The following is a 24,962-nucleotide window of genomic DNA, read 5'->3' as shown; positions in this document are numbered from 1 at the left end:
GATGACTCGTAGATGAGACCGTACATGGTCGATGACTCGCTCCTGATACATTTGCAGTCTGCTTTGTCCCTCCTGTGCAATGTAAGTTATTCCTGCTTCTCCTCCCTATCTGCTGGTCCATATCTCCCTCTGAACTCCCCTCCTCTTCCTCTCTTGTGGGCACCCACGTGACATCACTGACACGTCATCATAAACGTCACCTTCCCCACCGCTATAAGTAGAGATCTCGGAGTAGGCAGCAACACCGGGGACCAACCTCCTCCTTGGGCTGATCTGGGTACTGTCGTCAGACTGCTGAGTAGTGGTTGTTGCTGCCTCCTCTTCCTGATCCAATACCAAGAGTGGCTGCGCATCAGAAATGTCTTGATATAGATCGGAAAATAATTCCTGTGACTCAAGCGGAAGGTATGTGGTGGTGTTGGTGTTGTTGTTGGTGGTAGTGTCTTTGGGGGTGCACATAGCAGAGAGTGAAGAAGAGGGTGCAGATCAAGAGGATGAGGAGGGTGAAGAAGAGTAAGGCTGAGCGAGCCACTCAACCAAGTCTGGTGCGTCCTTTAAAGTAATTGAACGCACCTTCTGCAACTTCCCACTTTGGCTCAAGCCTGTTGCTCCTGCCCTACCCCTACCACCCCTGCGGAAGGGCCTGCCTCTTCCTCTGCCTGTCATTTTTTAAATGACCCTGTGACAAAACTCTCAGTCCCTATACCGATGAAGGACTGCTGCAGTATAGGGCAGCGGTCAGCAGTAGTGCACCTCAACCCTATGTATTGTGGACCGATACCAGTCCTTACTCACTCAACCCTATGTACTGTAGCACCCTATACCTTACCAGTCCTTTGTGGACCAAGTAGGTTGTGTGTGAGTGATTAGCAGACTGTACGTCAGTCCCTATACGGATGAAGGACTGCTGCAGTATAGGGCAGCGGTCAGCAGTAGTGCACCTCAATCCTATTTATTGTGGACCGATACCAGTCCTTATAGAATGGCAGACTGTACCTCACTCAACCCTATGTACTGTAGTACCCTATACCTTACCAGTCCTTATAAGGACTTTTGTGGACCAAGTAGGTTGTGTGTGAGTGATTAGCAGACTGTACGTCAGTCCCTATACTGATGAAGGACTGCTGCAGTATAGGGCAGCAGTCAGCAGTAGTGCACCTCAACCCTATGTATTGTGGACCTATACCAGTCCTTATAGAATGGCAGACTGTACCTCACTCAACCCTATGTACTGTAGTACCCTATACCTTACCAGTCCTTATAAGGACCTTTGTGGACCAAGTAGGTTGTGTGTGAGTGATTAGCAGACTGTACGTCAGTCCCTATACTGATGAAGGACTGCTGCAGTATAGGGCAGCGGTCAGCAGTAGTGCACCTCAACCCTATGTATTGTGGACCAATACCAGTCCTTATAGAATGGCAGACTGTACCTCACTCAACCCTATGTACTGTAGTACCCTATACCTTACCAGTCCTTATAAGGACCTTTGTGGACCAAGTAGGTTGTGTGTGAGTGATTAGCAGACTGTACGTCAGTCCCTATACCGATGAAGGACTGCTGCAGTATAGGGCAGCGGTCAGCAGTAGTGCACCTCAACCCTATTTATTGTGGACCGATACCAGTCCTTATAGAATGGCAGACTGTACCTCAATCAACCCTATGTACTATCGTACCCTAAACCTTACCAGTCCTTATAAGGACTTTTGTGGACCAAGTAGGTTGTGTGTGAGTGATTAGCAGACTGTACGTCAGTCCCTATACCGATGAAGGACTGCTGCAGTATAGGGCAGCGGTCAGCAATAGTGCACCTCAACCCTATGTATTGTGGACCTATACCAGTCCTTATAGAGTAGCAGACTGTACCTCACTCAACCCTATGTACTGTAGCACCCTATACCTTACCAGTCCTTATAAGGACTTTTGTGGACCAAGTAGGTTGTGTGTGAGTGATTAGCAGACTGTACGTCAGTCCCTATACCGATGAAGGACTGCTGCAGTATAGGGCAGCGGTCAGCAGTAGTGCACCTCAACCCTATGTATTGTGGACCTATACCAGTCCTTATAGAGTAGCATACTGTACCTCACTCAACCCTATGTACTGTAGCACCCTATACCTTACCAGTCCTTATAAGGACTTTTGTGGACCAAGTAGGTTGTGTGTGAGTGATTAGCAGACTGTACGTCAGTCCCTATACCGATGAAGGACTGCTGCAGTATAGGGCAGCGGTCAGCAGTAGTGCACATCAACCCTATGTATTGTGGACTGATACCAGTCCTTATAGAATGGCAGACTGTACCCCACTCAACCCTATGTACTGTAGTACCCTATACTTTACCAGTCCTTATAAGGACCTTTGTGGACCAAGTAGGTAGTTTGTGAGGGATTAGCAGACTGTACGTTGGTCCCTATACCGATGAAGGACTGCTGCAGTGTAGGGCAGCGGTCAGCAGTAGTTCACCTCAACCCTATTTATTGTGGACCGATACCAGTCCTTATAGAATGGCAGACTGTACCTCACTCAACCCTATGTACTGTAGTACCCTATACCTTACCAGTCCTTATAAGGACTTTTGTGGACCAAGTAGGTTGTGTGTGAGTGATTAGCAGACTGTACGTCAGTCCCTATACCGATGAAGGACTGCTGCAGTATAGGGCAGCGGTCAGCAGTAGTGCACCTCAACCCTATGTATTGTGGACTGATACCAGTCCTTAAAGAATGGCAGACTGTACCTCACTCAACCCTATGTACTGTAGTACCCTATACTTTACCAGTCCTTATAAGGACCTTTGTGGACCAAGTAGGTTGTGTGTGAGTGATTAGCAGACTGTACGTCGGTCCCTATACCGATGAAGGACTGCTGCAGTATAGGGCAGCGGTCAGCAGTAGTTCACCTCAGCCCCATTTATTGTGGACCGATACCAGTCCTTATAGAATGGCAGACTGTACCTCACTCAACCCTATGTACTGTAGTACCCTATACCTTACCAGTCCTTATAAGGACTTTTGTGGACCAAGTAGGTTGTGTGTGAGTGATTAGCAGACTGTACGTCAGTCCCTATACCGATGAAGGACTGCTGCAGTATAGGGCAGCGGTCAGCAGTAGTGCACCTCAACCCTATGTATTGTGGACCTATACCAGTCCTTATAGAGTAGCAGACTGTACCTCACTCAACCCTATGTACTGTAGCACCCTATACCTTACCAGTCCTTATAAGGACTTTTGTGGACCAAGTAGGTTGTGTGTGAGTGATTAGCAGACTGTACGTCGGTCCCTATACCGATGAAGGACTGCTGCAGTATAGGGCAGCGGTCAGCAGTAGTGCACCTCAACCCTATGTATTGTGGACCTATACCAGTCCTTATAGAGTAGCAGACTGTACCTCACTCAACCCTATGTACTGTAGCACCCTATACCTTACCAGTCCTTATAAGGACTTTTGTGGACCAAGTAGGTTGTGTGTGAGTGATTAGCAGACTGTACGTCAGTCCCTATACCGATGAAGGACTGCTGCAGTATAGGGCAGCGTTCAGCAGTAGTGCACCTCAACCCTATGTACTGTGGACCGATACCAGTCCTTATAGAATGGCAGACTGTACCTCACTCAACCCTATGTACTGTTGCACCCTAGACAGACCAAGTTACCAGTCCTTATAAGGAGCTTTGTGGAACAAGTGGGTTGTGAATGATTAGCAGACTGCAGCAGAAGGGAAGCAGTCAAGTATAATATTCTTTCTATATTTGGAAGAAAGAATATTATACGTGTACAAGCCTATTACCATACCACTGATACCAGTCCTGAAAAGAACCTTTGTGGAACTAATAGTAACAGCTACTGATTAAACTGACCCTCACTGCCTCACACACTGCTTCCTGCCTGTCCCTATATAAACTGACAAAACAGAGGCTACTGAAACAATAATTGAAATAGCACTTTTGTGGACCTGATAGTAACAGCTAATGACTAAACTGGCTGTCCCTGCAGCACACACCGTCCTGTCCCTTTCTCTAAACTGACAAAAGACACTCAGGCTGCTGCAACAATCACTAGCACAGCACTGCCTATCCTGAACTACACCTAACACCTATACCAGTCCTGAAAATAACTTTTGTGTACCAAATAGCTAGCGATTTGTGTCACTGTAATCTTTCCCTGCTCCACACAGCAACCTCTCCCTATAGTGACAGAAGAAAGAATGTAAAATGGCCGCCGGATCGGGTGTATTTATAAGTTAGGGGGAATGTCCAAGTGTCCATGTGCTGTAATGTCTCAATTGGCTGTCCTGTACCCCATGATGGATGTGTCATCATAGGTCAAAGTTCTTTTACACAGTAAACACGGAAGTCCACCGGGCGAACGGCGCCAATAGTCCGCCGAACGGGCGGACCGCGAACAGCCGAAATTCTCAGATTGCATTACATGAACATATTAAACAATTAATGGAAATACCCACAAAATGGGAGTTTAAGTACCTTGGACATGATAACTTCTCAGTAGAATCAATAACCTTATAATAATTGACAATTAAACAGAACGTCTGTATTTCACACATCAAACCGTTACTATACTGCTGGTAAGTAAGTGGTTAACAATGTGAGATAAATTAGACGTTTGTTTGTCAATAAAAGTGGCATCTATGTAAAAAGAAATATTTAATAAAAAATTTAATTTTAGAGAAAAAAAATCTAAAAAAGATTTAGGAGAATGATTATCAATAGTAGAATATTCAATACATCAATATTTGAGAGAACATACAAGATATAATCAACATGGCATATTTACCCATTCCAAAATGGCTATTAGTCTGGATTGCTGGTTACCAGGATTTTTAAGATGGCTGCCATGGCTTTCAAAATGGATATTCTTAAAGAGGAATTACTTCTTGTGACCTCAGAGTTCCAAGGATCAGGAATCTTCATGAATGTAAAAATATGTATTCATGCATAGTGCATGAGTGTCAATCTGGGAGTATGTGTATCTCCCAGTGTCCCTGAGCCTCCTCCTATGGCATCGTTCTTGTTTCTTAAATATCCTCTTAAACAATAAGATCATAAAATTATCATAAAATTAACCTCATTGGTCGGCCAAAACCTAAAAAAGCCTACGGCACCTGGCATTCCCAGGTGGTCTTCCATCCAGGTACTAACCAGGCCCGACCCTTCTTAGCCTCCGAGATTAGATGAGATCAGGCACTTTCAGGGTGATGTGGCCCTAGGCAATCTCATTTGCACCCTCAACAATCTTGTGAAACTCCAAGATGGTCACCACACATTATTAGATACAGCATATCTAGGTAGTAAAACTTGAACTTCTCTTGAACCTCCGTAGAAGTCAGTGAATGGCTAAACCGGTCAGGTGACCAGCACACTATCCCGGATGTGACATATGTGCTCCAACTAGCCATTGCCCTCTACCCAGAAGTGTTTGCAGGGTCTGCAAAGGAATGCATATTCTCCTCTGACGGCTGGAACATGGTGACAGCGCCCTCTGAGTAATTTATATTTTGCTTGTTGATAATTTATGTGATGTATGTAGCTAGTATTAAGGGGGCTTCTGCTGTATGGGGAATTATATTGTAAATAAACAAAATGACACTATTATTCTTGTATTTTATGGTATGTGTTTAAGCCCCTGCAACGGTTGTTTTCTGGGTTGGTAAGGACCAGTGATTAAAGCAGCTGATACATACCAAACCTAAGGCTTGCATCTTAGAGGCATCTGGTGAGTTTGACTCTCTGGGAGAGTGTGGTGCACATGGTGGATTATGGATCTCTCTATTCTCTGGTGGAAGGCACGCTTGGATAACAACTATAGATTACCTTTAACACCTCGGATATTTTGAACTGTTCCCTACACCCTGAATGTCTTCAATGCTTTGAACTGTTCTACCTTAACCGTCTGCTAGACATGTGCAGAGTAAAATATTTCGTTTCGGAATTTCGTTTTCGTCCGAAAGCTTAATTTATTTAGTTACTCCCGAAATTCGTTTTTATTTATTTCGTTTTTCGTTCAAAAATTGCATTCGTCCGAAAATCCACATGAATTACGGTCGAATCTGTCTTGGAAGGCTTATGGTGTCTGTCGAATGTATAAAGAAGATTCGACGGAGCTAACTATATAGCATACTTTAGAACCCTATTAAAGTCTATGGGACTCCAACGTTCAAAATCTAAAGTGCTAATTTTAAAGGCTAATTTGCAAGTTACTGTCCTAAAAAGTGTTTGGGGACCCGGGTCCTGCCCCAGGGGACATGTATCAATGCAAAAAAAAGTTTTAAAAACGGCCATTTTTTCGGGAGCAGTTATTTTAATAATGATTAAAGTGAAACAATAAAAGTGTAATATTCCTTTAAATTTCGTAGGGGGGGGGGGGGGGTTGTCTATAGTGTGCCTGTGAAGGGGCGCATGTTTCCCGTGCTTAGAACTGTCCCTGCACAAAGTGTAATTTATGCAGGAAAAAAAGTCCTTTAAAATCACTCGCAGCTATTATGAATTGTCGGCTCCGTAATACAGAGAACACTCATTGAAAGTCATTGATAAAAAAATAAATAAATAAATTTAAAAAAAAAGCGTGGGGGTCCCCCAAATTCAATTACCAGGCCCTTCAGGTCTGGTATGGATATTAAGGGGAACCCTGCCTCAAATTTAAGACAAAATTTGACGTGGGGTTCCCCCTAAATATCCATAACCAGACCCTTCAGGTCTGGTATGGATATTAAGGGGAACCCCGCATCAAATTTAAAAAAAAATTGACGTGGGGTTCCCCCTAAAAATCCATACCAGACCCTTTATCCGAGCACGCAACCTGGCAGGCCGCAGGAAAAGAGGGGGGGGGCGAGAGAGCGACCTCCTGAACCGTACCAGGCCACATGCCCTCAACATTGGGAGGATGCTTTGGGGGTCCGTGACCCCTCAAAGCACCTTGTCCCCATGTTGATGAGGACAAGGGCCTCATCCCCACAACCCTGGCCGGTGGTTGTGGAGATCTGCGGGCGGGGGGCTTATCAGAATCTGGAAGCCCCCTTTAACAAGGGGACCCCCAGATCCCGGCCCCCCCCTGTTTGAAATGGTAAGGGGGTACAAAAGTACCCCTACCATTTCACAAAGAAAGTGTAAAAAATGGTTAAATAAAACAAACACACTTTTGAAAAATTCCTTTATTAAAAATAAAAAAATAAAAAAAAGATTCCAGCGGCGGTAATCCACTCTTGCTATCCAGCGACAGACGATCATCTCTACAGCGATGTCTCATGTCATCCAGCGCAGCGATCCATCCTTCTTCTGTCTCCTCCACGGAGACACTGCAGGCATTCCGGCGGCTGACGTTTCTTATATACGGAGGGCAGGGCCACCCGTCACCTGACCCCGCCCCCCTCTGATGCAAGGGGAAACCCGGGGTTCCCCGTGACGTATGGGTGACCCCGCCCCCCTCTGATGTAACGGAAACCTGTCTGTGTTACATCAGAGGGGTGCGGGTCACCCCTACGTCACAGGGAACCCCGGGTTTCCCCTTGCGTCAGAGGGGGGCGGGGTCAGGTGATGGGTGGCCCCGCCCTCCGTATATAAGAAACGTCAGCCGCCGGAATCCTTGCAGTGTCTCCTCCACGGAGACAGAAGAAGGACGGAGGATTCGCTGCGCTGGATGACATGAGACATCGCTGGAGAGATGATCGTCCTTCGCTGGATAGCAAGAGTGGATTACCGCCGCTGGAATCTTTTTTTTATTTTTTTATTTTTAATAAAGGAATTTTTCAAAAGTGTGTTTGTTTTATTTAACCATTTTTTACACTTTCTTTGTGAAATGGTAGGGGTACTTTTGTACCCCCTTACCATTTCAAACAGGGGGGGCTGGGATCTGGGGGTCCCCTTGTTAAAGGGGGCTTCCAGATTCTGATAAGCCCCCCGCCCGCAGACCTCCACAACCACCGGCCAGGGTTGTGGGGATGAGGCCCTTGTCCTCATCAACATGGGGACAAGGTGCTTTGAGGGGTCACGGACCCCCAAAGCATCCTCCCAATGTTGAGGGCATGTGGCCTGGTACGGTTCAGGAGGGAGGGGGGCCGCTCTCTCGTCCCCCCCTCTTTTCCTGCGGCCTGCCAGGTTGCGTGCTCGGATAAAGGGTCTGGTATGGATTTTTAGGGGGAACCCCACGTCAATTTTTTTTAAAATTTGATGCGGGGTTCCCCTTAATATCCATACCAGACCTGAAGGGTCTGGTTATGGATATTTAGGGGGAACCCCACGTCAAATTTTGTCTTAAATTTGAGGCAGGGTTCCCCTTAATATCCATACCAGACCTGAAGGGCCTGGTAATTGAATTTGGGGGACCCCCACGCTTTTTTTTAAATTTATTTATTTATTTTTTTATCAATGACTTTCAATGAGTGTTCTCTGTATTACGGAGCCGACAATTCATAATAGCTGCGAGTGATTTTAAAGGACTTTTTTTCCTGCATAAATGACACTTTGTGCAGGGACAATTCTAAGCACGGGAAACATGCGCCCCTTCACAGGCATACTATAGACAACCCCCCCCCCCCCAACGAAATTTAAAGGAATATTACACTTTTATTGTTTCACTTTAATCATTATTAAAATCACTGCTCCCGAAAAAACGGCCGTTTTTAAAACTTTTTTTTGCATTGATACATGTCCCCTGGGGCAGGACCCGGGTCCCCAAACACTTTTTAGGACAGTAACTTGCAGAATCTTTTCTCTCTGTCAAATCTTTTTTCTCTGTCAAATATTTTCTCTATATAATCTTGGACTAATAGAGGTAAGGTTAGGCACATTTGACCACAAGTTCTATAGACAGATTGTTGTCAGAGTCATGTCGAATCTCCTATTCTATATCGAACTGTTGTAACAATGAAAACGAAAATAAAGCATTTATTTATGTCGGATCTTTCGTTTTTCGGATTTTGTGCTTTCGTTATCGTTTGTCAAAACGAAAACGAAAATAGCTGAAATTCGGACGAAAATGCATTCGGACGAAAACGAATGCACATGTCTACCGTCTGCTACATATGAATTGGACTAGGGTGTCACTGGTTTATAATATTACTATACTATTAATATAATTATTAACTCTGTTTTAGTATTTATAACATCCAGTATTTTGAACTGTTTACATTTATACTACCGGTTGCCATTTTACTTGTTTTTAGCTGCTTAGTTTCCTTTTAGTATTTTTTCTTTCAACATTTTTTTATTATCAATAAACAGAAGATTTACACAGTACGATGTAGTCAGAATCTAAATAGAACATTAGATACAGAACAAAATAGCAGTGGTATTGCGACATAGTCCTAATGTAACAGTTTCAAGGACATAACAAGAATGTGTCGCTCCGATCAAAGTGGAGAGTAATTGCTTATTAAAACAATCAAGAACGAAACAATCCGGAGTCACCGGGGATGGAGAAATAAGTTACTCCCAAGAGTAAGGAGTATAACTCACAGGGGAGTACAGGTACTGCGAGGGCAGAGTTTTTCAGATATGGGGGAGAAAAAAGAAAACAGCAGTTAAACTAGGAACAAGGATAAGAGTAGAGGGGGAAACAAGAGAGAAAAAGAAAAAAGCAAGGAAGAGAAACAGAGGGAGATTGGTCGATCGGTCCGCACGGACCCAGGCCGCCATGTCCTGAAGAGGGTCTCATCAGAAGGGGCAATTTAGGGCTCCAAAAGGTTGGGGTCTAAGTCAGGGGGTAGGAAGTGCCTTATCCAAGGCTGCCAAATCCTGTGAAACCGGGGCATGCGGTCTAAAATTTTCGCTTCAATCTTGCAATGGACCATAGCCTGCGTGACCCTGTTTTTAAGTTCCACTACGGGGAGTGTCGGTGTCTTCCATGCTCTAGCTATTGTTTGTTTTGCCGCTGTGGTTAGCTGGAGGAATAGGGATACCTGACTTTGAGTGCAATTTTGGGGTGATAGATTAGGTAGGGCTAGAGATGGGTCAGGAGGCAAGGAGTCTCCCAAGAGTACTGATGCCATCTGGAATGTCGCTGCCCAAAAGCGTTGGGCGACTGGGCACGTCCACCAGATGTGGATATGGGTGCCTGCTTCACTACAGCCTCTAAAGCATGTAGCGGGGTAGCCGGGGACAAACTTAGCTATTCTAGCTGGGACCAGATACCACCGTATGAGGACTTTAAAGTTAGCCTCTGAGGCAATAACATTTTGGGAGGCTTTACTTGTGTTGGCCCAAATCGTAGTCCATGCATCAGCGTCTAGTTCTATATTGAGATCTGTGGACCATCTAGTGGCAAAGAGCGGAAGGGGTGCGGGGGGGAAGTGAATTGAGAATATAATAGGGAGATGATACCAGGGGCGTGCGGGTCAGAGTCGCATATTTTCTCATAAGTTGACATGTATTCATGCGCATTATTGGGTTTGGGTATTGAATTAACAAAGTGGGCAATTTGTAGATAGCGGAAGCATTCCCCATTAGGAATTCGAAATTGGGTTTGTAGAATAGGGAAAGCTTTGATCCGTCCGTTTTTCGTTAGAGTACAAATTCGATCCAGGCCCGCCTGAGACCACCTTTTAGTATTTTTTATAAGATGTTTTAAAAAATACTATTATTTTATACTCTTATTATATGCTTGTGCAAATTCTGCTGCCAGAGCTGTGGAGCTGATCTGGCACTGAGTAGGGGTATTGCAGGCCTATTATATACTCCTCCTTTTTCAGTCTGTGGATACCTGTTACCAACTCTGCATGCCCCTGGACCTGTTTTCTGCCTGCCTCCTGATCTGACCTCAGCTTGTTAAAATGGACTGTCTTATCCTGCTTTTCAGTGTACGATCTTGGCCTTCCTCCTGACTACGCTTGCTCATGTCCGCACCTGGTACTTGACCTTGGCTTTGAGTTCTGCTAGTTCCCACGGGTGCCACCTGTCTGTAGACACTATCCTGGTGTCTCATCTGAGTACCTGGACATCTCGTCTGACAATACTCCATTCTAAACATCTCCTGCAAGCAATTCCAACAGGCGACCCATGCTTCTTTGAGCCTGATTCCTCAAGTTCCACCTTCAGGTGAGTCTGGAGTAGGGATGGCCTTGCAGTTTGCCCGGTGGTTGGTTCGCGGCAAATTTTGCGTGTTTGCGATTCGCCAACCCTGCGGACTTCTGGTGCTGTTCGCGTGGCGGACATATGCATTTACATTGTGAAAGAACTTTGATCCATGATGACACATCCATCATGGGGTACAGGACAGCCAATTGAGACATTTCATTACATGGACAATTGGACATTCCCCCTACCTTATAAATAGACCTGATCTGGCGGCCATTTTACATTCTGCATTTTGTCAGTGTAGGGAGAGGTTGCTGTGTGGAGCAGGGACAGACTGTAGTGACACAAATCACTAGCTATTAGGTCCACAAAAGTCCTTTTAAGGACTAGTATAGGTGTACATTATATAGGGTTCTGGTGCACTGTTGCTGACTGCTGTGCTGCTGATTTCTGAGTGCACTACTGACCGATTCTGCAGCTGTCTTTTGTCAGTGTAGGGACAGGGCGCTGTGTGGAGCAGGGACAGTCAGTTTAATCACTAGCTATTACTATTAGGTCCACAAAGGTCCTTTTAAGGACTGGTATAGGTGTAAAGTATATAGGGTTCTGGTGCACTGCTGCTGACTGCTGTGCTGCTGATTGCTGAGTGCACTGCTGACCGATTCTGCAGCTGTCTTTTGTCATTGTAGGGACAGCACGCTGTGTGGAGCAGAGACAGTCAGTTTAATCACTAGCTATTACTATTAGGTCCACAAAGGTCCTTTTAAGGACTGGTATAGGTGTACAGTATATAGGGTTGTACATGTATAATATACTTTCTTTCAAATATAGAAAGCCTATTATACTTGACTGCTGAGCTTAGTGCTGACTGATTCTGCAGCTGTCTTTTATCAGTGTAGGGACTGAGGGACAGTCTGCAAATCACTAGCTACTAGGTCCACAAAGGTCCTTTTAAGAACTGGTATAGGTGTACAGTATATTGGGTTTTATACGTATAATATACTTTCTTTCAAATATAGAAAGCCTATTATACTTGACTGCTGAGTTGAGTTCTGACTGATTCTGCAGCTGTCTTTTATCAGTGTAGGGACTGAGGGACAGTCTGAAAATCACTAGCTACTAGGTCCACAAAGGTCCTTTTAAGAACTGGTATAGGTGTACAGTATATAGGGTTTTACACATATAATATACTTTCTTTCAAATATAGAAAGCCTATTATACTTGACTGCTGAACTGAGTGCTGACCGATTCTGCAGCTGTCTTTTATCAGTGTAGGGACTGAGGGACAGTCTGCAAATCACTAGCTACTAGGTCCACAAAGGTCCCTTTAAGGACTGGTATAGGTGTACCATCTATAGGGTTGTATACGTATAATATACTTTCTTTCAAATATAGAAAGCCTATTATACTTGACTGCTGAGCTGAGTGCTGACCGATTCTGCAGCTGTTTTTTATCAGTGTAGGGACTGAGGGACAGTCTTCAAATCACTAGCTACTAGGTCCACAAAGGTCCTTTTAAGGACTGGTATAGTTGTACTATTTGGTGTGCAGTATATAGGGGTGTAATACACGTATAAAATACTTGCACATATAGAAAGCATAGTATAGTGCATTTTCACTGTGCAGCATTGTGACTGCTGAGCGGTTCTGCAGCGATACTACAAAGAGTGACAAACGCAATAAAAAAAAAGTATTATAACTGGTGTGATAGACCAGTGCCCCCCAAAAATAACAGATTGAAGCGGGCATTTATATACCTTCTTCCACATACATACTGCACTTCTCCAGAGACTTTCTTCACAGGGTCATTTAAAAAATGACAGGCAGAGGAAGAGGCAGGCCCTTCCGCAGGGGTGGTAGGGGTAGGGCAGGAGCAACAGACTTGAGCCAAAGTGGCAAATTGCAGAATGTGCGTGCGATTACATCAAAAGACGCACCAGACTTGGTTGAGTGGTTCACTCAGCCTTACTCTTCTGTACCCTCTTCATCCTCTCAATCTGCACCCTCTTCACTCTCTGCTGTGTGCACCCCCAAAGACACTACCACCAACTCCACCACCACCATATACCTTCCGCTTGAGTCACAGGAATTATTTTCCAATCCATCACAAGACATTTCCGATGCACAGCCATTCTTGGCATTGGATCAGGAAGAGGAGGTAGCAACAACAGCCACTCAGCAATCTGACGACAGTACCCAGATCAGCCCAAGGAGATTGGTCCCGCTGTTGTTGCCTACTCCGACATCTCTAATTATATTGGTTGGGGAACAAGAGAGGAAGAGGAGGGGAGTTCAGATGGAGATATGGACCAGCAGATAGGGAGGAGAAGCAGGCCGAACTTAGATTGCACAGGAGGAACAAAGCAGACTGCTAATGTATCAGGAGCGAGGCATCAACCATGTACGGTCACATCTGGCGCTCCCAGGACGCCGGAACATGGCTCTGCAGTGTGGGCTTTTTTTAACGTGCTCTCTATCTCGGTGCAGGTGTCAGTGCTCTCTATCACGGTGCTGGTGTCAGTGCTATCTATCTCGGTGCTGGTGTCAGTGCTCTCTATCCTGGTGCTGGTGTCAGTGTTCTCTATCACGGTGCTGGTGTCAGTGCTCTCTATCACGGTGCTGGTGTCAGTGCTCTCTATCTCGGTGCTGGTGTCAGTGCTCTCTATCACGGTGCTGGTGTCAGTGCTCTCTATCACTGTGCTGGTGTCAGTGCTCTCTATCATGGTGCTGGTGTCAGTGCTCTCTATCTCGGTGCTGGTGTGGTGTCAGTGCTCTCTATCTTGGTGCTGGTGTCAGTGCTCTCTATCTCGGGGCTGGTGTCACTGCTCTCTATCTTGGTGCTGGTGTCAGTGCTCTCTATCACGGTGCTGGTGTCAGTGCTCAGTCTCTTTCGCGGTGCTGGTTTCAGACAGTGAGGGAGATAGCAGCAGAGAAGCCAATCAGCAGGCAGTGCCAGCACCATGGCTGAGGATCAGCACTGGACTGGCACCACCGCAGTGGAGCCCTGCATAGGTGGGGGTAAGGGCCGGGCAGAGGGAGGGGCTCAAGCACAGGTTGGCACACTGGGACACTGGCACAGGACTGCTCTGCCCTGACTATAGCACTTATCATCTCCTGCATCCCCTTCATAGCCTGGCCTGACCTTGCCTCTCCTCCATGGCCTTCATGCGCTCCTGAATTGTCAAAATTTCACAGATAAAAAAAGAATGCTTGTCGTTGTCGATCCCAGATTCACTTAATACTTTTATACTTAATACTTGTCCATGTTGTGAGACTATGTGTGCACAGCTAGTAAGTATCTTGTGGCTGAAAATATGACCTGTAGGTTTTTAAGGTTCGCCTGCCATTAAAGTCAATGTGGTCTGCTGCAAACTTTGCGGTTTGCAAACTTTTGGCCGCGTTCCCGGTTCGCGTTCACGAAACGTCCTGTCGGAAGTTCATCCATCACTAGTGTGGAGCTTAGACACAAGTGAAAGTCCTCTCACCATTGGTCTCCAGCACCTGGTATGTGATATTATCCTACTCTGCAGACCAGCACCCTGTATGGCAATTTTGAAAAGAGCATGATATTTGTAATAGTAAGTCTGAGCTTAACTGGTGATTGAATTTGTTTGCTGCTGAGAGATTTAAATTATTGTTGCAGTCCTTTTTTGCAAAACATTGAAATCAATGTCCTACTAATAAGAAAATGGGCAACAAGTAGATAAACCAATAATTAGCAAAGTGTAGCCTTGTTTAGGTGAAATCATGTAGCTGTGTTTAGTGCACAGGCATGATTGGCACCTGTACATTGTCAGTGTGGGTGGTGATTAAATTTGTGTGGGAGGAATTAAAAATAAGTGTACCTTTTTACCTACCTTTCCCTGCAGCTGATAGTTGTTGCTGAATGCAGATTGAATTTATGTAACACTGCAAGGTTCTCAGTGCAAGGTTTACAGTGTACAGGAAGGTGGAGAAGCATAGGTGCAGAGAGTGGGGAGGCTGTAGCTAGGTTACAGTTAGAAGACGGGGGCTCTTAGAAGAGGTAAAAGTGTTAGAGTGGCTAACCCTGAGTTGATACAACCCAATAAATATACATGGATATAGATGGAGAATCCTAAAAAATAATGTTAAAGACTTAGATAAACAAGCTTAAAAAGGAGGACCTCTAAGGTGATCATGTTGAATAATATTGTAGGTACTGTACCTTGGGGCCACACCAGAGAGGCAGCAGAAACTTAGAGAGCTGAACAAGTGGCTGAAAAATTGCTGTACTTTAGACTTTAGACTGCTATCACATTGAGGTGCTTTACTAAAAATAGCGCCTGCATAGCGCCTGTAAAAAGCATCTCCTGTCTCTCCAGTGTGAAAGCCTGAGTGCTTTCACACTGGAGCAGTGCGCTTGCAGGATGGTAAAAAAAAAAAAGTCCTGCAAGCAGCATCTTTGCAGAGCTGTAGGAGCGGTGTATACACCGCTCCTAAAGTGCCCCTGCCCATTGAAATCAATGGGGCAGTGGCGCTTTGCCGTGGTTTCAACCCTTTTTCGGCCACCAGCGGAGGTTAAAAGTTCCTCGATAGTGGCAGAATAGTGCCACTAAAACAACGGTAATGCGGGGCTAAAAATAGCCCCGCTTTACTGCTGATGCTCGCTACAGTGTGAAAGTAATCTTATGCCCCGTACACACGATTGGACTTTGCAACAACAAAACCAGGAAATTTTTGTTTGAAAGATGTTGGTTCCAACTTGTCTTGCATACACACGGTCACATAAATGTTGGCCAACAATTACAAACGTAGTGACATACGACAACAAATGTTCGATGGAGAATACACACGGCCGGACTTTCCGTTAACAAGCTCACATCTTACATTTGTTGTCGGAAATCCCGAACATGTGTACAGAGCATTAGAGTTCCTGGAGAAAGACTGACTTTTCTGTGTGAAGTTGGTTACAAGTGATAAGGATAAGGCAGATATACAGTATTAAATACATTTTTCTCCAGTTTATATAAATAAAATAAATAAAAACAGGTTTGATAGTCAGAACAGTAATGCTAATAAAAATGTACTGAATGCACCTCTATGACAAATATCCAATTTCAAAACAAACTACATATGAGTAAATTGGAATAAATCTCCAAGACCATATGGCTTACCTTTATGAATTCAGAGCTCATCTTTGTTATAGTCAGACCTTTGTTTCCTTTTTTTAAAGAACACCTTACAGACTAAATTGGTACCAAATGATCAATGTAGAGTAAATGTGGTATCAATATTTAAAAAAAGAGTTGAGATATATGGCAGGATATTACAGACCAGTCAACGTAACATCAGTAGTAGTGTGAAATATTGGCGCGACATGTAAGGAACAATAATCAAGAATGTATTAGTGACAGTGGTATCATAAGTAAGAAAAAACAAAAAAAAAAAAACAGGATTGGATAGGATTTATGAAAGATCATTCTTGTCATACCAATCTGTTATCATTCGATGAGGACATGAGTAACATTTCATCACTGTACCTCATACAGTATGTGTGTAGGTATTTTCTTTTTGCCTTCCTCTGGATCATATATGTAAAACTCATGTACATACACTGAGGTTTACTTTGATGGACCTGTGTCTTTTCAACCTTACTATTAGACCCCTTTCACACTGGGGCGTGTTTTTTTCCGCTAAAAATAACACATATAAAGTGCCTAAAAAGTGCCTTTCAAGCCACCCCAGTGTGAAAATCCGAGTACTTTCACACTGGGGCGGTGCGCTTGCATGACCAGAAAAAAAGTCCTGCAAGCAGCATCTTTTGGGTAGTGCAAGAGTGTTGTATACTCCGCTCCTACACTGCCCCCGCCCATTGAAATGACTGGGCATTGCTGCCATATCGCCTGTAAAGCGATTCGGCAGCGCCGCAACATGGACCTTTTTCTACTGCAAACCGGGGTTAAAAGTGCCCCGCTAGCGGTCGAAAAAGCACCGCTATAACAGCGGTAAAGCGTTAATGCGGCACCGCCCCAGTCTGAAAGGGATTACACCTATGTGTTCTGGTAATGCACAATTTACACAACACAATATATTTGTTAGTATGTTGAGTGCCATTTAGTTTCAAATGCACCCCAACACACTAAGACAATATACCTACACTGTAGCTCACTGCAACATGATGGCACACTACCATGCATGCTCAATATCTACAGTGAATTTTCCTGAATGGTGTTACAGATTAAATAATAGCCTGATATTTAAACAAAAATATACAAGAAAAAGTTTTGTCTTGAGCTGGGTCTTTCATTTCTTTTTTATATATTTTCATATAGTGTAACTTTCAAAACACTTATGACTACTAACTGCATTCAAAACCAATGATGCCTCAGCATGTTTTACATCCTCTTTTATATTACACATTTGTGGAAATATTATGCATAGAGGTCAAAAGTTTAAAGGAGGCTGTCCATTGTAAGTGAAATAGTTTATAAAAAAATCTTCAGTTGGATTGTAGATTCAGAGTGTTAGATAAAAATGCTTAAATTCAATTTTCTAAATTAAGAAAGTACCAACAAGTAAAAATAAATTTCCTGCACTCGTGTAATTTTCTGCGCCATTATTCCCATAGATTTAATCAGGCAGGCATTATTATTTTGGAAATGAAGCAATGAATTCCAGTTTCAGAGCAACAAATGTATTAGTTGAAACCCACATGCTACTCAAAAGACGGAGAAACTATGCTAATGTCAGGAAGATAAAATTATTAATCTTAAAGTGGAGTTCCACCCAAAAATGTAACTTCCACGTTAACCACTTGCCGACCGCCTCACACAGATATACAGAGAGGCACGGAGCAGCAGCCGTAGGCTGCTAAGCGGAGGGACAGCATGACATTTCGTTTGCATGCACTGTCGCCGCTTTTAATATATTGCACGGGCCGCTTTAAGAAGTCGGGAGGCGGGGCCAGCAGGGGGCGGAGCCTATGCATCCAGCGGGAAGCCGAGCGGAAGCTAGGCCACTCGTGGAGCGGAGGAGGAAGCGATTGGACGTACCCTCGCCGCTCCTCAGTTAATACAAGATGGCGTCCGCGGAGTTGATGGCCCAGCTCAGGGCTGCGATAGCACAGGAGGGCGCCGCATGGCTACAGGGGCAAGTGGCGGCCTTGGCGGCAGAGCGGGAGTCGGCGACGGACGGGGGGACGCCGGTGACACCTCGGGCGCGGCGTTCCAGGCCGCCCGAGCGGTACAGTCCCGGGGGGTGCCCACGACTGCAGCGAACGAGGATGGCAGCGAGCGGGATCCACAGCGGAGGACTGGGCCAACGACCTCCACCCCATCGGGGGAAGGGAGTAGCAGGTACTCGGCCAGGAGCAGGGCCCGGAGGAGGGGTCTGGGGAGCGTGGCTGGGAGGCAAGGGGGATCGCCCCTGGATTCAGCGCCCCCTGCTCGACGTAGATGCATGGGCCAGGCCGGGGGGGAGAGAGAGGTCGGTCCACAGCGTTCGGCTGGACAGCGGGTGGGGGTACGGCCCGGCGTGGCGGCCCCCAGTCCCAGGGGAGAGGGCGGGCTTTCCGGTGGCAGCCTGGACGATGGACGCAGCCTGGCCGTGGGGCGGGGGACGAGGAGCCGGCGAGCTGTGCGGTGCAGGAGCCCTTCAACTAGCGCCGTGTGTGGAGCGGGCGGTCGGGCGGGCCGGGCCCCTAGAGAAGTGCATCGCAGAACCCCGGATGGCGGAGCGGGCCCATCTGGGTATCCTTCTTACAGACCGGAGACGGCAGTGGCCAGCGACCGATCGGAAGGTGAGCTGTCGGAGTCCGATGGCGGTGAGGTCCGTGACGCGGAGTCGGCGATGGGTCCCGGAGCGGCGGCTGCAGGGCCCAGTCCTGGGCAGCCCGGTGAGTGTGACTCTTCTTTTTCCATATCTACACTGTTGCTTGACTTGTTGGGGCAGGGTGGCGGACGGGGTGCGCCGGCGGCCGGTGGTGGGTCTGCGAGATTGGCGGGTGCGTCAAAACCCGGGGAGCCGGCAGCGGGACGGCAGCAAGAGGGCCTAGGGGGGTTGTTGGCGGGCCTGAAGGCACTGGTTCAGAAATTTGAGGGGGGATTGGAGGGCGGGCCGGCCCAGGCGTGGGCGCCGGCGGCCGCCTCGGCGACCGCCGGAGCGGTCTCTTCTGACGCGGAGTCCGCGCCGGCGGTGGCTCTGGGGGTCCCAGCAGCGGGGGGGCAGCGCAGGCGGGCGTGGCGGCCCCCGCAGCTGACGGGGTTTCGCCGAAGGCGGGGGAACAGAGCGCGGACCGGGTCAGGTTGGCGGACGCGGCTAAGAGTGAGGTGTACGTTTGCTTCGAGGGACCCTTGGGGGCGCACTTGAAGCAGGAGGTGAAGGAGAAGATCTGGAAGGGTGAGTACATCGAGATCTTTACCCTGCTTCCTCTGGAAAAGTTCAACCTTGACCGGTTGAAGCCAGAGGTGCGGAAGAAGGAGGACGAGGAGAAGCGGAGGTATCGGTTGATTCCGCGGACATTTTCTAATTGGCTCCAGGCGTTTGCCATTCTGGCGAGCGTCGTGGGGGAGAAGGCACCGGAACATTGCTCTGCGTTGTTCGTGTATCTGGAGGCTATCAGTGAGGCGCATAGGACGTACGGTGGGGTAGCATGGCTCAGGTATGACGAACAGTTCCGACAACGGATGGCGGTCAGACCCTCGCTTCGCTGGGACCACAAGGACATCAGCCTGTGGATGAAGTTGATGACGGCGGCGAGGGCTCCCAACCCGTTTTTTCAGCACGGGGTCGGAGGTTCAGCTACCCCCGGACAGCCGACCGAGAAGCGCTGGGGTTACTGTTGGCAGTTCAACGAGGGCACCTGTAAATTCGGACCCACCTGCCGCTTCAAGCATTCGTGCTCGGGTTGCGGTGGGTCCCACCCCCTCACCAGATGTTTTAAAAAAGGGAAGGGACGCGCGGGAGATGCTGTCCCGAAGAGGGACGACCCCGGTGCGGGTGGAAAGGATGCGGCCTTTCCTCAATAGATATCCAGATCGGGAGGGGGCACGGGTGCTAGAGGAGGGTTTTACGGTCGGTTTTAGGATCCCCAGTTCGTTGGCTGCCCCTCCTCCAGTGGCCAATAATTTGAAGTCCGCGCTGGAGCACCCGGAGGTGGTGACGGACAAGTTGAGCAAAGAGGTGGCATTGGGCCGCATGGCCGGCCCGTTTACGGATTTGCCCCTCCCCCGGTTGGTGGTATCACCGCTGGGGGTAGTCCCCAAGAAGGAGCCCAACAAGTTTCGTTTGATTCATCACCTGTCCTTTCCGAAAGGAGGCTCGGTTAACGACGCTATCTCGCCGGAGGACTGTGCAGTGACGTACACGTCCTTCGACGCGGCGGTGTCCTGGGTGCGGAGGTACGGACGGGGGGCCTTAATGGCTAAGGCGGATGTCGAATCGGCTTTCCAGTGCATCCTGATAGCTTTTGGCTTCTCGGGTGCTGTTGGAAGGGGGGGTTCTACGTCGACCGTTGCCTGCCCATGGGTTGCTCCATTTCCTGCGCCTTGTTTGAACAGTTCAGTTCTTTCTTAGAGTGGGCCGTGCGGGACGTGTCGGGGATCAACTCAGTCATTCATTATTTGGATGATTTCTTGTGTATAGGCCCGGCCGGCTCGAACGTTTGCGCCGTCCTCTTGGGGACGTTACAACACTTGGCAGGCCGCTTTGGGGTCCCGCTAGCGCCGGGGAAGACGGAAGGGCCCACGGCCTGCATTACGTTTTTAGGGATCGTGATTGACTCTGAAAGGATGGAATGCAGGTTGCCGCAGGACAAACTGGAGGCTTTGCAGGAGGAAGTGCGGGCGACAATTGGGGTTCGCAAGCTGCAATTACGGCAGTTGCAATCTTTATTGGGCAAGCTCAACTTCGCGTGTCGGATTATTCCGATGGGGCGGGTTTTTAGCCGCCGGTTGGCCTCGGCCACGGCGGGGGTCCGGTCACCGACTCATTTCGTGACTCTAAAACAGGAGCACAAGGACGATCTTGTGGTGTGGCAGGCCTTTTTGGCCTCCTTCAACGGGCGTGCACTGTGTCGGGTCCCATCAGCAATTGGGATCTGGAGTTGTTCACTGACGCGGCTGGGTCGTCGGGTTTCGGCGCTTACTTTAAGGGTCAGTGGTGCGCAGCACCGTGGCCTGCGGAGTGGGCTGATGCCGGGCTCCTGAAGAACCTGGTGTTGCTTGAACTGTTTCCCATTGTGGTGGCCTTGGAGATTTGGGGGGAGTCTTTTCGGAATTTGAAGGTACGCTTCAATTGCGACAACTTGGGGGTGGTGCATGTGGTTAATCGGCTGACGGCGGCCTCTGGGCCGGTGGTCAGGCTAGTACGCCACTTGGTTTTGCGTTGTTTGCAGGTTAATGCGTTCATCTATGCTGTGCATCTGCCGGGAGTGGAGAACAATTTGGCTGACGCTCTGTCTCGTTTTCAGTGGGACAGGTTTCGGGGGCTGGCACCGGAGGCAGAGCGTCACGGGGTCGCATGCCCGGCTTGGATGTGGAACATAGCGGTGGAATTGCAGCGCGGTTGATTGAGAGGTCGGTGTGTAAGGCAACATGGAGGGCATATTCAAAGGTTTGGCAGGAGTGGTCGGAATGTCTTGCGGCGATCGGCATGGCCCCGGGTGAGGCGGGCATGGCTCAAGCTGTATTTTACTTTCTTTGCAGGGATATGGACAGGGGGGTTTCGGCGGCCTCCATAGACAGGAAGCTGGCTGGGTTGGCCTTCTTGTTTAAATGGGAAGGGAGTCCGGATTTTACCAAGGAGTTTTGGCTGCGACAGGCGGTAAAGGGGTATCGGAGGGAGCATAGACAGAGGGACGGGCGGTGCCCGGTTTCCTTTCAGATGCTTCGGGGTCTGTGCAAGGTGGTGGAGGCGGTGTGCGGGTCCTATTACGAACAGTGCCTCTTTAGGGTGGCTTTTTCTTTGATGTTTTTTGGGGCTTTCCGGATAGGGGAGCTGTTCTGCCCGGCCAAGTATCGGGTCGGGGGGTTGGAGGCGTGCGATGTGGAATGGGGTCAGGATGGGGTCAGAATTTGGTTGCGCAAGTCAAAGATGGATCAGGAGGGGAGTGGGGTACTGGTGGAAGTGGCCCCCATTGCGGAGAGGGACATATGTCCGGTGGGGACGGTGGCGGCTTTCCTGGGCGTCCGGCCACGGGTGGCGGGCCCCTTTTTTATACATGCGGATGGTACCTTTTTGTCCAAGTTTCAGTTTAATGCCATATTGCATAAGTGCGTCACGGCAGCGGGGTTTGACCGGGGCCGTTTTTCGTCGCACTCTTTTCGAATAGGGGCGGCTACGGAGGCGTCCAGGGCCGGGCTAAGTGCGGAGGCGGTGAAGAGAATAGGACGGTGGGAATCGGGGAGGTTTAGACTGTATGTTCGGCCACATCTGTTGGGTTAGGCCTGATCAGGTGGGGGGGGGGGGAAAGGGGGGGACATACATCGGCACAGGACATCTGTTGTTGGTTGTTATGTATTTACTGGGTTTTATTTACAGGTTCGGAGGTGGCTTTGGTCTGGATTCTGGGCCATTCATATGTGTTCTGGGGAGCGAAGAGAGCTGATGTTCGTCCTAACGGGAGACAGCTTGGGATTCCCAGACAAGAAGCCCAGGTTCGATGGATTGGGGTCCCTGGTATGCGATGGAACAGGGTGCTGGGGGAAGTCCACAGGTTTGCCCGCTTGGACCGGCCACCTGACGTATTGATCCTACATGTGGGGGGCAATGACATGGGGGTCAGGTCCATGAGGGACCTCATACGGGATATTAAGTGCGACAGCCTTCGGTTGAAGGCTGCCTACCCGGGCATGGTCTTGATATGGTCGGATATGGTGGGCAGGATGTCATGGAGGTGGGCGCAGTCAGACAAGAAGGTGGACAGGGCCCGGGTCAAGGTCAACAAGGAGGTCAGCAGGTTTTTCGGCAGGACCGGGGGGTTGGCCATCAGGCATCGGGAGTTGGAGTGTTAGACCTGGCGATACTTGAGAAGTGACGGGGTTCATTTAAATGAGGTGGGGACGGACTTGTGGGCGTTAGGCCTGCAGGAGGGGATCCAGAGGGGACTGTGCGTGTGGCGGTGCTCGAAAGGGTAAGGCTTTACCACCTTTCGAGCTGTGGCTGGTTGTTTGGGGGGTCAGTTTAGTGGTAATTAGGTTGTACCCATCCAGGGGGATGGGGATGGTTGTTGATGTACTTCCTGGTTACAAGGGGGTAACCGGAGGAGAAAAGGGGTGGGTCACTGCTTGGTTTGGGTTTAGCCTCCGAGACAGGGGATACCGTCTGGAGGTCAAGAGGTAAAATAGATGGTGCAGTGACCAGTAGGGTCCTTGATATGCTAAGGACCCATGTTCCAGTGTTAAAGGGAAAGTTTACAAGGTGTTATTATTAAAAGTTATTTATAAAAGTTTATATTTGTTATTTATACATTTTGGTTAATAAATCAAGGCCGTTGGCCATTTACTCCAAACTCAGTCTGGTCTGGTTTAATGGGGGGGAAGGGTTTGGAGGTATAGAAGGGTAGAAGTGTCAGACAATACAAATGTCAAGAGAGGCACGGAGCAGCAGCCGTAGGCTGCTAAGCGGAGGGACAGCATGACATTTCGTTTGCATGCACTGTCGCCGCTTTTAATATATTGCACGGGCCGCTTTAAGAAGTCGGGAGGCGGGGCCAGCAGGGGGCGGAGCCTATGCATCCAGCGGGAAGCCGAGCGGAAGCTAGGCCACTCGTGGAGCGGAGGAGGAAGCGATTCCCACCCACCCTCCCCTGGGGTTTGGTAGGATGTTAGTGTAGGGGTGTGCTGGTTGTTTGGGGGGTCAGTTTAGTGGTAATTAGGTTGTACCCATCCAGGGGGATGGGGATGGTTGTTGATGTACTTCCTGGTTACAAGGGGGTAACCGGAGGAGAAAAGGGGTGGGTCACTGCTTGGTTTGGGTTTAGCCTCCGAGACAGGGGATACCGTCTGGAGGTCAAGAGGTAAAATAGATGGTGCAGTGACCAGTAGGGTCCTTGATATGCTAAGGACCCATGTTCCAGTGTTAAAGGGAAAGTTTACAAGGTGTTATTATTAAAAGTTATTTATAAAAGTTTATATTTGTTATTTATACATTTTGGTTAATAAATCAAGGCCGTTGGCCATTTACTCCAAACTCAGTCTGGTCTGGTTTAATGGGGGGGAAGGGTTTGGAGGTATAGAAGGGTAGAAGTGTCAGACAATACAAATGTCATGCGGCAGAATGGCATGGGCAGGTAGAGTAATGTATGGGTATGTTACACCCCTCCCATTTCTATTCATCATTACAGTGATTCACAACGTATATTAATATTGTGATACTCCTGCCGGAGACCACTCTAAGTGCTGAACAAACTCCCAAGTGGAAAATGAATCAAAAAATTATTATACTCTATTTCTATAATTATTATACTCTATTATCCTCTATGCGTTTCGCAGCACCCTCTGCGTCGTCAGGAAGCTTCCTGACGATGCAGAGGGTGCTGCAAAACACATAGAGGCTGTGGAAATAAGAGGAGCCAGAAACAGGTTGACTAAGTAGAAGGAGGAAAGAACCACCTGTGTAACATTATTGGCTTGCCTGATCCTACGCTGTTTACATATGGCTGGATGAGCTTAGTGTCAGCTAGAGGACACATGGAGATGTGAGTGCAATATGTTTTTAAAATTGTACAATTAAAGTTGAAACGGTTTTACGCTATGTTGGTTTCATATACCTTTTTATGAATACACAATAATGGAGGAATTGCTAACGGGAGAGCGTATTAAGGAGTGGTTATCCATTGAATTAACCGAAGGCATATTGTAACATTTAAGTCTGGTGAGTGGCCATTTCATAAGGTGGTGGTGGCATGAATAGTTTATGCTAGTGGAAAGTAAGGCACATGAACACAGAAGGATTTGGGCTTTGATTCAACACTTTATTGTAATTT

The 24,962-nt window shown here is 47.8% G+C and overlaps 1 pseudogene; it reads right to left on the bottom strand.

The window, feature by feature from the left end:
- Positions 1-5,100: 5,100 nt before the first annotated feature.
- Positions 5,101-5,219, bottom strand: LOC143990386 (5S ribosomal RNA; annotated as a pseudogene).
- Positions 5,220-24,962: the final 19,743 nt, after the last annotated feature.

This window comes from Lithobates pipiens, unplaced genomic scaffold (assembly GCF_037356315.1).
Source record: "Lithobates pipiens isolate NorthernLeopardFrog02 unplaced genomic scaffold, aLitPip1_a1.2 Scaffold_18, whole genome shotgun sequence".
In the NCBI taxonomy this organism is placed as follows: Eukaryota; Metazoa; Chordata; class Amphibia; order Anura; family Ranidae; genus Lithobates; species Lithobates pipiens.
Note: the sequence above shows the minus strand (reverse complement) of the source record. Positions and strands in the feature narration are given on the sequence as shown.